The following is a 17,987-nucleotide window of genomic DNA, read 5'->3' on the forward strand; positions in this document are numbered from 1 at the left end:
GGTAAACATTCCAGCATGATCAACTTTTTCATGCTACCTTGAATTAGTATTTATTCAATATAGTTTCCCACTCATTTGTATATTGCATGGCCTTTAACTCCAATGTTTCTTTCATGTACATTTTGTTATGTGTTACCGTGTGATAAACCCCCAACCTTGGCATTTTTGGCTAAAACTTTGTACACACATCAATACATCACCATTGACATCTGTTACTTTTTGTAGCAACCTTTAGTTAAGGCGTCTGAAATTCAGCATAGCTGCCCAGCGTGCATATGAAGAGCACACAGAGAAGAGCTAGATCCTGTCTCACTCCCCTCAGGGTCGATGATGTATTATAGGTGGTGTGACTATTCTAATAAACATGGTCGGGATAATTAAGGCATGGAGACGCAGCAGACAGTGGTGGTCTAGAGACTACACAAAACGATAAATCACAACTCCTGGTTCCGCCTTCTCGAGCGTAGCCGATCACACTCGCGGAGAAAGCAATTCTGCCAACCTGGGTTCGCACATTTGTCTTCATCAGCCTCTGGTTTAGTGGTCGGTCCGAATTTGCTGGTTCCCATGGTAATCAAACAAGCTTGAGATATAAAATGTGTCTATTTTAATGTAAGCAGCATAACATTTAGGACAAGTCTGCAAGCTGACAGAGTTTTATAATGGAGCCAAGAGTGTAGTGTACACATTTAAGGCTGTGAGCTGGATGTGAATTGTTATGTGAGAGTGGTCAGGCTCTTGTTGCAAGCGGACCCCCAGAGAGTAATACTAAAAAGCAAGTGTTTGTAGAAGTTATTATAAGGGTGTTTCAGATGTGTGTGATATTGTCACCATCAAGATATATTACTTCATAAAATAGTATGTCAATTGCGGGGTAATTTTTGGAAGTCAGTCTCTGAAAAAATATAATATGGATCGGTTTTTGTTCAGAATTATAGAGTTACATTGTATATCCATTGTTCTTGTTTTTTTTGTGACGATGGAGAAAATCTTTTTACATTTCATCCATAAAAAAAGCTAAGGGCTCCTCGGTTCAGGTCTCTGCATCTTGTCCGAACACCTTTTGGACATCTTTGACCCAGACGTCACTCAACCACACCTGAGCCCCAGAGAGAGCATGAGTGAAGACAACAAAACAGAGGTGTGTTAGATGTCCGGAGAAAGTAGGTCTGAACACAACTGGATTGTGACTGAAAGAGAAGGCTATGGAGCATTTTACCTTTGAGGGACAGAGAAGCAACAGCAACTGCTGGAGCAGGAGATTCAGTCAGACAGAACATGAAACCCAGGAGCAGCCACGACACATGATGGACACTAAGAGGCAGAGAGAGCTTGTTTTTTTACTCCACCCAAACGCATTATCTATTCTGATCCTGCTCTGTAGGATCTTGAAGCAAAAGACAGAAGCCGTTCCATAAGCCCCTGCAATGGTGTAAAATAAAAGCTAGTCCTGATACGTTGCTGTTTTAAGAGAACATAGGTCGGGTTCTGGAAACAGAACATTTCATTTTTTATATGGAGACTTTTTCAGAAGCAAAATGACATTGGATATTAAAACAGGCAAAATATCTTACAGAGGGCTCCGTAAAATCTTGAAATTAACATGAATACCTTTTCTTTTTGTGGATTTTTTACAGCATATTTAGCTTGTTCTAAGCATAAACTTACTTAAATTTGATATTGATATTTCCTTGTCAAGTAAATGATTTGAGTGTTTGTAGGTATTTGTATGGAAAACAAGACAAAAATACTAATAGTAAGAAATGCAATATTCCCACTAAATCAACCAATCAAAGAAGTTGTAGAAAACAAATAAAATATAAAGAGGTGACATGGCGGATGCATTGTGAGGGTCTTAGTCATCTCGCTCTACATTCTTAATTTTTTTTTTGTCTTTGTTTATGTAAACAATTTGCAATTACCTTAATATGTTCCTCCTGTAATCAACTTAGTTTATTCTTAACAGTTTTATGCTATATTTATCTTTTATTTATTACATTTCATCATTTACAGATCTTAATGAAATAATAGTTTAATGAGAAATATGAATGGGAAAAAACTTGCAGAGCCAAGACTGCTGAAAAGATGGGCGGTCACTGCTACGCTCTATATCGAACAGAAGAAGGTTTGGATTCTAGTCAGACATTTTTTTGCTATGGGCGGAGGAATATGCCAAAAGGTCTTCTTCAAATGATTCCCATCTGTCACTGCTTTTGTATGACATGTTTGTAGGGTCTCTATTAACTATGAATACTGGAAAAGTGAGACTATGAAACAATTCTTGCGAAATTAAAAGATTAACGTCTTCAATCAGTGTATGCCAAGACTTTATTTTTTACAACACAGTGTCTGTGCCACAAGACTGGTGTGAACAACTCACTCCAGCCAACACATTTCAGTTCGAATTAGATCTGATCTAGTGACTGGCTGATTGATAAAGGCAGAGGGGGAAGCTACATTGTCACTTCTAATCTTTAACAACGGGGCCTGGCTGATGTCTCTGCTGTGGTACTTCAAACAATAGGCTGTATGTTTGTGATGGGGTAGAGGGGGGTTGTACAGCGAATGTAAGCGCGGCACGCTTGAGGCTGGATCGTGCTGAGCCCCCCGCTACCCTGTAGCCACTGATCCACCTGCTACAGTTGGGGGACGCCTAGAATCTTCCTCTAGGGTCCCTCCAGACACACCTCCTTCGCTTAAATAGCCCTGCTGCACACTATTGTTGTAGATATACACGCACTCACACTCCGTTTCACATCTGCCGGCACGCATTTACCACAATCCCCACATACTCCACCACCAACCAGACCCCCCCCCCCTGCATCACAAATGTGCAAAAAAAACATGATCCAAGACACATAGGTATTCTCACGGGTGCAGCGCAGAACCGACCACAATTAGAGGCAAAATAACACATTCGACACATACCGCAATATTCTTAAACCTCCGAGAGCTGATTTTAAATGAGAAAACACACTCATGCCTGGAAGCCAAAGCAAATACTCCAACATGTACAAACGCTCACAACAAACAATTTGTCTGAAATTGCTCAAAGTGAGAAGGCTTGCTGCGAATGCGCTGTAAACAGGCAGTGCTGAGACCTGACTTGTCATATAACAGCTCCAGAAATCGATCCGGGCCTCTAATCCCCCCCACACACGCGTGGAGCGAGCGGTGGGCAGCTGGACGGAGCCTGGAGCCTCTGAGAGTGTGGAGGAAAAGCAAGAGAGCCTGATGTATGGGAGGGGTCGGAGGAAGGGAACGGAAGCAAGATGGAGGTTGGCATGAGGTGCCTGGGGTTTCAGCACTACCTGTCAGATGGATGCTGAGACTGATGTGGGGAGAGGGACCACAGGAGCAGATTTGAATATATAAACTTTTGGAACACAAAGCTTGAGAGAAAAATCAAAGTCTGCCCGTTCTTAAAAGCAGTGAGGAGTGAAGGCTTTGAATCTTTCTCATCCGTTTGAACCGTCACTTGCTTCAAACTCCCACTCCGTCGATGTCACAGGTCCCGAACAATCCAAACCATCAATATTACGTGTTAAAGGAGCTGAAGCTAGATGAGTGGTATCCAAATGATTATTGATTGATCTCAGTGGTGAGCAGATTTGCCGGAGGAAAAACCAGAAGATACTTCTGCCCTCAAGGAACAGGGTCAAGTAAGCTGGTGCCGTGGTTTATCAAACCATGACAGAATACCAATGGATTTTGAAATTCATGTATAATATTGAAGGAAAAACTTTACAATAAGTTCACATTAGCTGATGCATTAGGTATCATGTTTTTTACAGCATTTGATAATATAATGTTTATTTAGAAGTTGTCTGTTGTTATAATATATAAGGGATATACAACCAAAAATGCATTACCATAGTTAGAAATAAACATTTACTTAATGTTACCAGTTTATAAATGCTATTAAAATATTGTTTGCAATTTTTTCATGTTATCTAATTTATTAACTGTTAAAGAGTTAATCCTTACAGTGTTTCATCAAATAATAAAATGTTGTTTTCCTTATGAAAGCCAGATCCAAAGTAATATAACAAATACAGACTGGGTCTTTTTGTACACTTTTGTACAGTATATAACTGTAAGAACACTGTAAAACTTTGCTGTAATTTCGCAGGTTTTCCAGTAATTTACTGTAGATTTACTTTACAATTTGGTTTTAAGCATAACTTACCTAGTTATTATATATATTTTTCAAATTAAATAGAGTAAATGTCTAAGGTTGTAAATGTATCGTAATTGAAAAAGTTAGAATTATTATTACTAGAAAATGCGACAAAAATGCTTGGGAAGAATGTAATTTTTTCCAGTGTTGCTGTGCTAATGCTCTCTTCTTGCTCATTTTGAATCTCAAAAGTCAAAGTGTTTTAATTTGGATTATTTGTAATTGAAAACAGTACTAAAAGGATAGTAGTATTAAAGCAGTAATTAAATCTACAGTAAGTTATTGGCAAAACTACAGCAAAGTTTTACAGTGTAGTTCTTTATTAGCTGCTGTGAATCATAGGTCATTTTGTTCTTTTGCTTTACTTCCAGGGACGTACAGGCAGTTTACCTGAAAGAGAAATCCATCTTAGAAAGAGACAGTTTATGATAATGTCTAAACAGCACCTTGAAGAAACACTAAAAGTGCAACCTGTGTTTGGGTTGTGGTACAAACTACTATTTGACACTTTTTGGACAAGAACGAGCTCAGGTAGCTCATGCGGTTAAATTCATGTGTAGCGTGTGTTTTTGGTCTTAGCATCTCACTCATGTATCCGCCTGGTTTCGACTGCGATGAATGTTGGATGAACGCTCCAACTTTTTAATATGCATAGTAAACATTTACCTTTATACACAAGGCAGTAAATCTTTAAACTTCAGAATGCTCAAAACAAACCAGAAAGGGTTGATTCCCAGCAGGTATTACATTGATCAGAGATAAATGAGGAGTGGCATTGAAGCATTACCTTAGAGCCGTGCAGATCCATAATTCACTACGCATGTGTATGTATCGATGCATTGGTATTCACATTTACGCCCGAGCAAGAGAAGAGAGGTGCTACAGGTGCACAACACTCATTTGATCCATGAAGAGAAATTCACACCCATGTGAAAGTATTCTTATTTTTCTATATTTTCTATATTTTTTAACACATGTTCTTTGTTTTATTTTGAATCCGTTTATATTTACTTTATTTTCTTTCCTTTCTGGCTGACTTCCTAAATTTCAAATCATCCCTTCCGACCACCTTATTCAATTCTGGAGTGTACCGCCCACTTTTCACAATCCTATCAATTATTTTCTGATGGATTAAATCCCCTCCTGCAATTTTTTCTTATTGTACAGTTTCACATGGAAAGACAGCACATTACCGATGTACATTGTACTGGTTTTATGTTGACATGCTCTTTTTCTAGTACTCCTCTAATGTACCCCAGCATAGCTGGCGTATCTATTATCCTCCAAATCACAGCCCTTCTATTTATTTTCTTCTCCCCTTGCTCATTTCTAACACGCTCTCTATCACCCATCTCATTGGAATTCTGCGCACTCTTTGTCTGTCTTATTAGGAACATCTCTTTGGTGCAATTAGTTTTGCCCGTTTCTGTTTCTACTTTACACAGCAAAGAAGTAAAGCTGCCCAGTCTGTTAAGGAGCCTTTAGCTTCCATCACGTCTCTCAAAGCAGCTCCTATCACTCCCTCTCCTTTACTGCCTTTATCAACAGGCTGTTTCCTCTAATAACCGTTACAAGAGTGAAGGCAGATTAAAGCTGAGATACAGAGAGAAAGAGAAAGAAGGAAAGAGAAGAGGGGGTTAAGGGGAGACGCTCGACTGGTTGGCTGACAAACAGAGGGTCCCTCTAGAGCGCAGGCGGAGGAAGAAGGAGAGCTAAAAGAAGAGGAGAGTTTGATGTGGGTAGCCAAGCTCAATCTCCCCTCATCCCAACCCCCCTCATTTCAGCAGAAAATCTATGCTGGCTCTTTTAGTATTCTTGCCGTCCTCCTGCGAAGCCTCTATGGGCTCGGTCAGACAACTGGGCTGCTGTTGAGGTCTGGGCCAAGCGGGAGAGCAGTGGGGTGGTGGGATTTACGAAGGGGATAAGGGGAAGGGAGGGCGTGTTTGCTTGAGGCTGTCAGAAATGACAGCAGGCCAAGCGACTTAAACCCTCATCGGGGACTTCAGCTGGACAAGCCGTCTCCTTTCCTGCATCTCTCTTGCTTTTTGCTTTTGTATCTTCGTCTTTTCTCACTTTTACCTGTGAACCTGTTTCTTGTTTGTGACTGAATACACTCTTCCACCCCGACTGTCCCCATGACAGCAATGATCATGTGCTTTTAAGATGTTAAAGAGATCCTTCACCCAAAAATGAAAATTCTGTCATCATTTACTCACCTTCGAGTTGTACATTTCATTGTTCTGATGAGCACGGAGAAAGATATTTGGAAGAATGCTTGTAACCAGACAAATTCAGCCCCACATTGACTACAATTTCTGCTTTTGGCAGACGCTTTTATCCAAAGCAACTTACATTGTGTTATACTATACATTGTTTCCAAGTATGTGCAATCCCCTGGGATCGAAACCCTGACCTTTGCGTTGCTAGCACCATGCTCTAAACACTGAGCTACAGGAAAGCCTACAGGAGAGCCCCAGAACTGTTGGCTGTCCTACATTCTTCAAAATGTCTTCTTTTGTGTTCAACAGAACAAAATAAAAGATTAGGGGAAAAGTAATTTTTCCTACTATGGGAATCAATGAGGGGCAAGATTTGTATGGTTAAAAGCTTTCTTTCAAATTTCTTTCTCTGTGTTCATCAGAACAAAGACATTTATGTAAACAAAGTGTCTACACAAATTATTGAATAGTTGAAAATGATGAGAGTGTGTAATATACATCAACTCAACTGCTGTTTTCTTTTTCAGTTTCATCTTTTTCCAGTCCAATCGGGGATTGCGTTTGCAAACGAGAGTCATAACTATGCTGCCTACTATCTAGACCGTTCACTAGATTTGGGATCCGAGCTTATGTTTCCACACTGTCAAAAACAAACTTATCCATAACTCCACCGGCAACCACATCCCCGACATCCCACAATATACCATCACCCCAACCGATCGCTCCCACAGCTCGTCCCCAAACTTCTGGCCACCCCGAATTCCCTCCTCTTTCTTTCACCTTCAGCTTCGCCGTCATGGTTCTGTGATCGCTCTAAAGGTCAGTGCGTGTAGCCACTGTCATTACCTGTCACTCTCACTGCCTCCCTCGTTCTCTTGCTCGTCCACCGCCTCTCTGTCATGCATTTCATTCCTAAGCTCCAGAAGACAGATCAAAGTGCCATCCTTAGTTGGGCTTTGAAGGTTACAAGCGGATAGGGGTGATCTCACAGCAGAGTCCAATGAGAGACAGTGAAACATTGGGTGGAACAGGGGGTGGCTAAATGTTCCAGTGTAAGTGACAGTTATTGCTACGAATTAACGCGGTTATCCATCAGCGTGTCACTTAGCGTTTGGCTCCTATTTGCATCCAGGCCACTATTTTAGGGTGAGCTGACAGGTTAGTGACAGTGTGAGAACCAGCTGGAGTTAACCAGCGGGAACTACGTACCTGCCTTATTCGATTTGTATAGCAAGTATTATCAGTGATAAAATTCATATGGTCCTTAGTTGAAAACTCATTTAGGATTTGTAACTATCCTTGCTGAAAAAAAATAGAACCCTGCCCAAAACACAATAGAAAATGGAATGGATTTGCTTGTTATTATGGGTATTGTTGGTTTTAAAGGGATAGTTCACTCAAAACTATGTGGGGCGTTTCCTGGCAGAATAATCCTATTTGGAATAATGCCCAAAAAACACTACACAATTGAATTTTATAATGGTATTTTAATGGAAACCCTTAGATTTTCTGTGATGGTATCTATCGTTCTATCAGCAGAGTAGGTTTTGTTTAAAGGTGATGTGTGTCATTTTTATGTTATAGATACCTTCTCATAAAATATTTTTTTTTACAAGTTATTCAGAGGTTGCCTGACAAATGTTTGCTTATTTAATAATCCAATTCAGTTTGGTGACGCGGGTGGTACGATAATGACACACTTTACCCTTAACATTTTACTGATCAGGTCAAAAAGTGGAAAGAGGGTAACGTTGCAGTGTCAATCTCGGCAATTTGCTGGAGAAACAAGCCATTTTGTTATAGCAGAAAATGTCATGCTTTGCCATAATCAAAACTGACACAAAATGCTCTGCTTTAAAAATATGCTTCATCGTATTTCCAGAGGTGATGGAAATGCGAAGAGGTGCGCTAAAGCAAACGCAAAGCAAACACAGGTGTGTCTTTTTATCAACTCGGAGGTAAGGACTAATCAATGGCAAACTTTAATCAGATTTGATCAATTATTCATGGCCTGAGGCCTTAGCCATCCCATCTCTCAACCATTCTCATACTGACGGCACGGGATGAATAATTCAAACACCATTTACACAAAACCAAGCACCATCCTGATGCCAGATTACTGAATTAGAAATATTATGCAACAAAGAATGTTAATTAGACCGAAGTGATCCACCTTCCCTAAACCATTTTTTAAGACTAATGAACTAATCCATTATCTGTATCATTCAACAAATGTTTTACATCTGCTGCGCTAATCATTTTGCCATCTTTTTTTCTGTCGGGCTATGTCATATTCTACAAAAATGTGCATGCTTCGTCAAATGTGCAACTGCTTAAAATATTTCTTCCTAGAGTAAATAGGATTATTATATGATAAGAATGATGGTTGATGTGCTTCACCTAAATCTCTAAAAATAAGAGGTCAGTACAGACAAGCAAACTCAAACAAATCAACAGATAAATACACGTAGATATTCATGCTGCTGCTATCGGGTCATGAATTAAAAGTGAATCACAAGCTAGTGAATCACATAACTTTGCAAGAGCAGAGAAGGAGGGGAGGGGGTAGATGGATGATGGGTAAGGGAGAAAGTGTAATTCTTGTTTGCCTCAATTTATCCTGAAATCCCTGACAGCAAGCAACCATAAGTCACCAAATAATCGCTCTCCGTAATTTAAAAAGATCGCTCATGTCTCCTTCACCTTCCTTTGCCTTCTTCTCTTTATCCAGATATCAGCGTGGAGAGGTCAAAACTCAACTCATTCATAAACTCCAGCGCTTAGTCTATTTTTTTCTTTTTCACTAGCACAACACGATAAAGCAACAAGCTATAAAAACTCATGTTAAATGTTTTAATCTAGTTGTAAAAGTTGAATCTTTAACTAAGTTTTTATGGCATACTGTATTTCTGTGGCATCACCCTTGGTAGCTCTAGCTCTGCCCCCTGTAATCTCATTGATCTAAAATTCTGCTACGCATACATCTACATTAAACATTTACATTTATGCATTTAGCAGACGCTTTTATCCAAAGCGACTTACATTGCATTGCACTACATTTGTTTCTGACTATGTATGTGCAATCCCCTGGGATCGACCCATGACGCGTCACTAGCGCCACGCTCTAACCACTGAGCCACAGGAAAGCTTAAACATAAACAATGATCATAAAAAATACTTCTGATTGGCCGAAATTCTGTGGCATTTACATCATTTGTGTGTTGAACTTGGAGGGACAAATTATGTAACGTTTATTTTGGGTGAAAATCACTTCAGTTCAATGTTTTGTTGTCTATTTAAAAAGGTTCTGTTGGGTGTCCTGTGTTTATTTCATGTTTAGCAATGCAATCTTTTTTCAATGGGAATTCACACAAACACCAGGTGTTAAAACTGCAGGGTGACCGAGAAGCTGAAGTCTTGAGGTTATTGGTGTGAAACTAAGGAAAGGATTTTTCTGCCTGATACACGATGCTCATGCATTTACAGGAAAGAGTTCTAATGAGGCCTCGCATTATTGATATCTCCATGGGAACACCCCCGAGCACAGCTAACAAAACATACTCCAGCGTGTTTGTTTGAATACACAAATAACAAATATTCACCCAGACACACAAACCATTCTGGTGGACTGCATGGATGTAATGTGCACAATTATGCTCAAAAACTGATAAGCAAACAGACATTTCAAGTGTTTAAGTAAATAACTATCATACATCTCCACACATAGATTTACAGTGTACAGCCCAAAATAACTGATTTAGAGACACTTTACGGGATCATGAAAATTGGTAATATGTACTGTATTTATTCAAGTTAAAAGTCTAATTTGAATAGATAAGACAAAGTGTGAAAAATGAAAAAAGGGGTCAATGAAAAATATAAATCAGACAGATATGCACAAAGTGCTACAATATTGTGAAATTTCACTGTGATGTTCAGGTGTGTTTTATTTTACACACTTAGATTTTCTCACTCTTAAAAAAGGTGCTTCAAAAGGTTCTTCGATACCATAGAAGAACGATTTTGTTCCATAAAAAACGTTTAACATCTTCAGATGGTAAACAAGTAAGAAAGAGATGGTTCTACCAGAAAGACTCGGGAGGCAAAATGTTGAGTATTGAACATTTATTTAACAGCTGATAAACAGAATATACGGTTATAGTAAATATGGATATTGAGTTTCTTTGGAGTAGGTCCTGTCCGTGGTTTACATCCAGAGGGCCAAGAAGTCCTCCACTTCCCGCCTTGAGAAGCCAACCCCCCTGGGGTTATATGGACATGGCCCTTCTGGTGGTGGTGGGGAGGATGGGGACGAATCACTGTATCTTCGACTGCGGACATAGAAAGGGGTAGGTGGCGATCTTTTATGTTCCATGTTGGAAGGTGATTGGTTAGGTGTTGATTGGAAGTAGATGATGCGAGATTGAGTCTTCCCGGCAGAACCTGCGCTGAAGCTATATTTCTTTGAGGAACCTTTTGACTGAATGGTTCTTTGTGGAACCCAATTTTTTCTTCTGTGGCATCGTTGTAAAGAAACTTTAAAGCACCTTTATTTGTGTACTGTTAAGAAATATATTATACAAATAGTAGGGCTGTGCAGTTAATTGTAATATCGTATCATTTTGGCTTGCAACTATCACAAAACCAAATAATCAAGGTGAAACCATTATTGTGCTACAAATTTTATTTTGCCTTTCATTTGAATTATTATTTTATTTGTTTTTTCATGTGGTTTTAAACTTAGTGATCATGTTAAATATGCGTAATCATGATCTCAATATTGACCAAAATAAAGGTGATTTTTATTTCTGTCATAATCAATATAATATATTGAAGTTTTGTCAGGTCTTACGATCATAGAGGAAGAATTTTGTCTGAGTGTACTTGTGCGCGTGTGCGCATGTGTGTGTGCGCATGTTTGTGTGTGCGTGCATGCGCGTGTGTGTCACCCACAGACCAGGCCTTGTCATGTTCGTGTCACATCTGGAGCTGGGAAGAAAGATGAGTCCTCACGCAGAATGACACAATGTCTCTTTGTGACTGATAGAAATGTAGAATGTGTCTGCCGTACTAAAGAAATCAATCCTTCCATTCGTCTGCTCTCTCTCTCTCTCTCTCTCTCTCTCTCTCTCTCTCTCTCTCTTTCTCAGTTTCTCTATACACATTCTATGCTTCCTCTCAAACCATGCAGCTAAACCCACCCTGGTACAAATGTGTAGTTTTTCAATAAATCTCCTTTTGTTCTTCAAACGAGTGAACCTGTCTCTCTGTCCAACTATAGTTTGTTTATATGTGTGTGTGTGCGGGTGAACTAGCGGACAGATATGCGTTGGCCTCCAGGGAGACTCTTTGTGAAAATGTTGTTGTGTATTTTTTTTTTATGTGTTATGACAATGTTTGGACTGTGCGGCTGATTTCCATCCCCCGTGAGGCTTTGGGGTTTGTCTGTCTGGAATCAGGGACGGTAAAAAGTGGTAATGGAAGTGAATGGGTGGGACTTGGGGAGCGCTCTCTGTCATCACTTTAGAAGGTTGTGACCCCTGAGCACAGTGACACCGGGCTGCTAAATTATTCAGCCGTCGTCTCGCGTGGGGCCTCGGGAGGAGTCGAGGCTGTGATTGCTGGGAGCTGAGTGACTGACATTTGCACATGAAAATCGGCTTGGATTCCCCCTCCGAACACTTGCGCTGCTTAAGAAAAACATCGAAGGGTCTCTATGGAGAGATGGAGGGCGGGGCATTGTAATGACAGCAGCCTTGTCTGACTTACGCGGTGCATGGAGCCTGCCAATGAGAACCGCCTCCTGAGATCAGCGCCAAAAATCATTTAAAGGCATCTTTCATTCGGATCTGACACAACGTAGGCCGTAACATTGTGAATAGCTATTAAACATGCAAATAACCGCCTTTAATAATGATCGTTCTGGTAATACATGTTCATCTGCATACATAAATTGCAAGTAATTTGTTGGTCCTGCCACACCGGGTAAATGTTTTTTAATAGGGTGCATATATGTTTATGTCAGGTTTATATGTAGATATAGCTGATATTTTACTACTTCCTCACGGTTGGCTTTATGCAGCCTGACAGATATTTGCCCATGTATGGATAGATTACCTTAGAGACAAGTGTTCGAATCCAGAGTGTCAGGATAATGAGACCAAGTCCAATTGGATAATTCTCTAAGCCAATAAAACCGATTGGCAAGATATACAGGGTGTAAAATAAGTTAGATGCTTGTTATGTGTAGTTCAGGTGATGTAGTGTGTGGGTGAGATAAGAAGGCTGAGGGTAAGGTAACACGTAGTACAAGTAAAATATTTCATTTTTCTTCAATTTAACCGATCCTTCAGAAAGTACACAACAGGTTTATAAAATAAAATTCTGTCATGAGTTATTCACTGTCAGGTTGTTCCAAACCTGTTTAAATGTCTTTGTTCTATTAACACAAAGAAAGCTAATGGAAGAATTTTCGCAAATTAGATTTCTGGGTAGAAACTAGATTTATTTCCCCTGCTCTTCTAAATATCTTTAATTTCTGCGTGTTTAACCAAATAAAGCAATTTATAGCCTACAGGTTTGGAGCAACTTGAGGGTGAGTAATTCATGACATCATTTTTGGCTGAACTATCCCTTTAAGAGTACCATAGTGACAGCAAAGCAGTTTTGTTCCGTTTTCTGATTTTCGGCAAATCTTCACATTTGCCTTGTTTTGCCGTAAAAATGTCTAAACAACTTGCATTTTATGAAGCACAATTGTGTAAGAAAATGTCTGGAATTCTGATCATTTTTACCAAATAGACAAATCATCTTTATTATTTTAAAAGTAAATTTCAATAGGGTAAAATAAAATAAAATGCCAATAGAATAAAAAATGGAATTCAAAATGTATGTTATCAAAACAAGTCTTGCGTATGCATTAAATAACAAATACATTTGTCTTGTTTTAAAGATTGTTTAGATATTTTTTACTAGAAATGTGCTCTTATTTATAGTGATATTAAAGTAATTTCAAAAAATGAAAATGTATAGATCCTTTAGATGTATTTAGATCAATATAATTTACCTTTAGACTATTGATTGAAATGATGACTTTTGCAAATAAATAACAAGCGTTGCTTGTTGTTATAGTTCCTTTGAGCTATAGTTCCTTCCTTTGTTATAGAACATTTGAGTGAAACATTTTGGATTAATCATCGAATCCTCTAAGAGGATGAATGTGGACTTAAGTCGTGCCGCTGCAGACTTTCAGCATGCTTGACCATGTCCCTCTGTTTGAGAGTGCGAAAGCAAGGGATAAGTGGACAGAGCGAGAGAGGGAGGGGGGTAAGCAAGACAGAATAGGGGTGGAGCGCAAGGCAGATGACAAATTGTGATTAATAAATGTGGTCCGGGACGGCAGTGTGGAACGATGCTTATTAATGGAGAGAATTAGAGTTGCTGTGCAACTCAATCTGCACACTGTCACTCTGCATCAGGCACCATGATCAGAGTCTAATGAAACAGCACAACAGAAACACACACATACCTATACAGGCTCACCTCCCTATACAACATTTCCTCTTCGCTCACATCAACATACACACCTAACCTTTCCTTACTTTTCCCTCTTGCCTTCACACAAAACAACCAGGATGAGTTCACAAGCATCTTTGCATGCACCCACTAAATGCGCTGAAATAGCATTGCACTATGAGCAATTTATTTTATTTAGGTTCCATTTATCGTTTTGGACACACATGTGCACCTCTGTCCTATAAAAATGTAGATTTTTAGATCGCATCTTATTCACAAAACTCCCCAAATAAATATTTATGGCATCTGATGTTAATTATGTTTAGTACTGAGCTAGTGGTGATTCTTCATGATAAAATGATGGAAGCATTTCAAGTCACAGAAAACACTTTGTATCATTTCTTAAATTGGCATGTGAACAATGGACTCTCTCAGTGTGCTTTTTACACTTGCATACACAAAGCAAACTCTTCGTGACATAAACAAGCATGTTTTTATTACATTCACATACAGTGTACTGTTTAAATGGCAAAGCAAATCCCTTTCCCCACATATTCAACCTAACTTCTTAGCAAAAGTCTTAAGGACCTTTGTTTCAGCACTTGCCAATGCATTATTAATTTTTTCCAACACCATAGCCCTTACAGGCAGGCTGTTATATTTTAGAACTGGATCTATTATTTCCTCTATAGGGCAGAGGTCAGGTCACCTCTCTTTTCACCAATTCTGAGACTGTCAATATTTCCTGTCTAACCGAGTGTTAATTCATGTCCTAATTTCTTTTTACCGCACAGCGGTTATCTCATTATCCAAAATTTTCCATAAATAATGGCTTGTAAATCATTCCTCGGACCTGTTCGGTGACATAAGCAGATCTATGACCACAATCCATGTTTCAATAAGTGTCGCAGTGGCTCTCACGGGATCTGCTGTCTGGTAATGATTAGTGAGCGTATGGTTTTGTTTTTATGTTATTTTCCATGAATGAAGCATTTGATAGTGCAAACAAGCATATACTGAAAACACAGATTATGGCTTTTGTTTGGAAAAGCATGTTAACATATTACTACTGTGCAGAGTATAAATCTTTTTATGCAAACTATTTTTACTTTTTGAAATATGATTTAATTGGGCAACGAAAAGTATAACCTCTTCTACAAAACGTACTTATTAAAGTTATTGTATTAAAACAATCAAAGAGGATAACCAGATGCCTAGTTCTTAGGTTATGTGACAAAAAAAAGAATAGTTTATTATTGCGTTATTCTTTATTTCACTCTTATGTATATTGCACGGTATTCAGTAAGTAGAAAGCTAGTACTCCATTCTGAGCATACAGTATTTCTTTCTAAAAATGTATTATATTTTAACAAAGCCAAGCCATGGAAGACTGGTGACTTACTGTGTGCTGTACTCAATCCAAGACTTTTTAGGAGGACCTTAATGTATCTGCCCCCTCCGTGATAGTGATATTTCCCAAACCACCTGTATTTTGTGACACATACACAATACTTTCATTTCCCACGTTTTGCTTAAAAGCAAACATTTATTTTGTCCAGTAAAAGGCGCCGAGAGCCAAAAATAGTTCTATAGACACACAATATGAAACATTTTCATCGACAGTTAGCTTGAGTCATCACCAGTCGCAGAACAAAGGTGTGCATGAGTCAGGCACAACATTACTTATTCCATGTGTTGACACCAGAAAGGTTCCATAAACTTAATATAGACTGAAATGTCAGACATTGTCTGCTATTGTTAATTTAAGTAAAAAGCAGTGGGTACAAGACAGAATAGGAGAAAGAGATGGATAGAATGGTTTAAGCGAAATTTAAAAGGTAGATAGAAAAACAGACAGACAGCTTGCAGACATGTGCAGTTTTCAATATTAATCATCTCAGTAATATTTTAACAGCCGCTAAAAATCCAATTCTCAGTATATTGCCTATGACTCTTGGCGATGATTACACACACAGCACAGCTTTGCTCACAATGGGTGTATGTGTGTGTTTGCAATGGAATGGACATACAAAGTGGAAGTGACAATGTTTAAGTCAACCCTGTAACACACACACCTCGGTTCATTTTTAAATGAGCACCTTACACACTTTTCCCTTTTGTTCTTCCCTTATTACCCTGGTCAGAGTAAAAGGAGATGTGGAGAGCGACGGCTGATGAAAAAATCTGTCAATATGTATTCCCCCACTACCACCTCCACCATTAAACTTTAAAAATGCAGATGTGTGTTTAAGCCTGACAGGGAGGAAGACGGGATGAGTTACACTGAATTCTCAATGGATCCACTGGCAGACCCAATATTTAAACTACAGCATTAGCCTTCAAACTGAGTGCAAGATACTTTGCGAAACTTCCTTTCTATGATGCACACCACATAATCATTCATGGTTGGGGACACAAGCCAGTTTTGAACATTTCATGACGTTTTGATCATACTTTTCTAAGCCTTTTTTGTGTTATTCACTAATTCGGTATATGCTGTAATCTATAAAAGGTCATTATGGATCATTGCTGATATGTATTTAAACATTTCTGAGTGAGAATAATTCTCAGGATCAAATATGGAGGGAGAGTGTCAAGATAGATAAAGAGAGAGAGAGAGGGAGAGAGAGAGAGAGAGAGAGAGGGAGAGAGAGAGAGAGAGAGAGAGAGAGAGAGAGAGCATGTACAATAGTCTCAGTGTCCTTCACTAATGATCTCTGAAAGCCAGACAAACCGAGCCACACACACACAATGGGCTCGAAAAGTCACAGATAACCAAAACAGATAGTTATTCTTCACATACTCATTTTTCTATGCCGTCCACAACATTTTTCGGTTAATAAAATGGCTTATTGCTAAAAGCATTCATCCACACGGGCTGCTGATATGATAAATGATTAACATTTACCACACTTTGCCAAGCAATATGATATTTAACGTTGCTAAAACACTCCGGCTGTGTTTCTAAACCAAGTACGTTGCCGTGGAGGGGTAGACGACGCTTTCTAGGTAGGCAACGCTGAGGGTTTGAGACGGAGCCAGTGTGGATGAGAGTGGATGGAGAGGGAGGGAGGAGTCGACCGGATGCAAGAATGAGGGGATGGTGTTTGTGTAGTGTGAAAATCTCACAGGTGCCGGAGTCACAAGTCCAGCGTTGTTGCCTGTCTAGGTATTATCATTTCTCTCGACAAAACTGAGCACGAAAAAGGCGAAAAAAAAGTTTCTTATTCACGCGCAGCCTAGTAGCCTACATCACGGTCCGTGGAAAGAACGAGAGAAGAAGTGATGACGCAACTTGATGAAGTTAACTTACCTTATTTGTTTGCTTAAAACGTTGAAAAGCGATATTTTCGTTGGAGGGACAAAGGAGTTTCACGTACTCTCGATGCTCTTGAAATACACCCACCTTTAATTTGTCCGCAAATGTGAGGATAGACATCCGAGGGAGATTTTATTTCCAGGCAAACGGTTTCCTAGTAAAGTGAGGGTGAGTGTTTCTTTCGCATTTTTGTGAACTTAAAGTTGCGTTCTCGTGTCACTTTCACGGGTGTCATGACGTGAACGTGTTTGTAATGCATTCAATTAGGCCTATTTGTTTGTTTTGTGTTTGTATGCATTCGTAAAAACACTTCAAATCATTTTCAAACAAAAACTCTTTTGGTTTCATATTGCATTTAGGGGTCTTTAGGTCGGCCACTGCTGGAAAATATATTTTTTAAGTTATGTTAAAACAACAGAATTTGTGGATGCATGTGAAAAAAAACTATTTTTTCATAGTTGTGAAAAAATCATAAAACCATTTTTTCACATTTTGTAATAGTTAAACTAATATGGTTAAACTGTGTAGCGAGACAACTGTAAATTTGTGATTCCTATGGTTTTGGTGTAAGTACAGTTGATGTAGTAAAACCAAGATGTTATTTACAAGTATAATTTTCCCCTATATGGATGTGGAAAAAAATAAGTCTTGCTAGAGTCTGAACAGCATATTCAGATTTTTTCACATGGACAGTAAATTCATTTCCCATATAACACCGAGTATATCTATTAAATTGCATGGTGTAGTCTCTTTA

This window comes from Barbatula barbatula, assembly GCF_947034865.1.
Source record: "Barbatula barbatula genome assembly, chromosome: 17".
In the NCBI taxonomy this organism is placed as follows: Eukaryota; Metazoa; Chordata; class Actinopteri; order Cypriniformes; family Nemacheilidae; genus Barbatula; species Barbatula barbatula.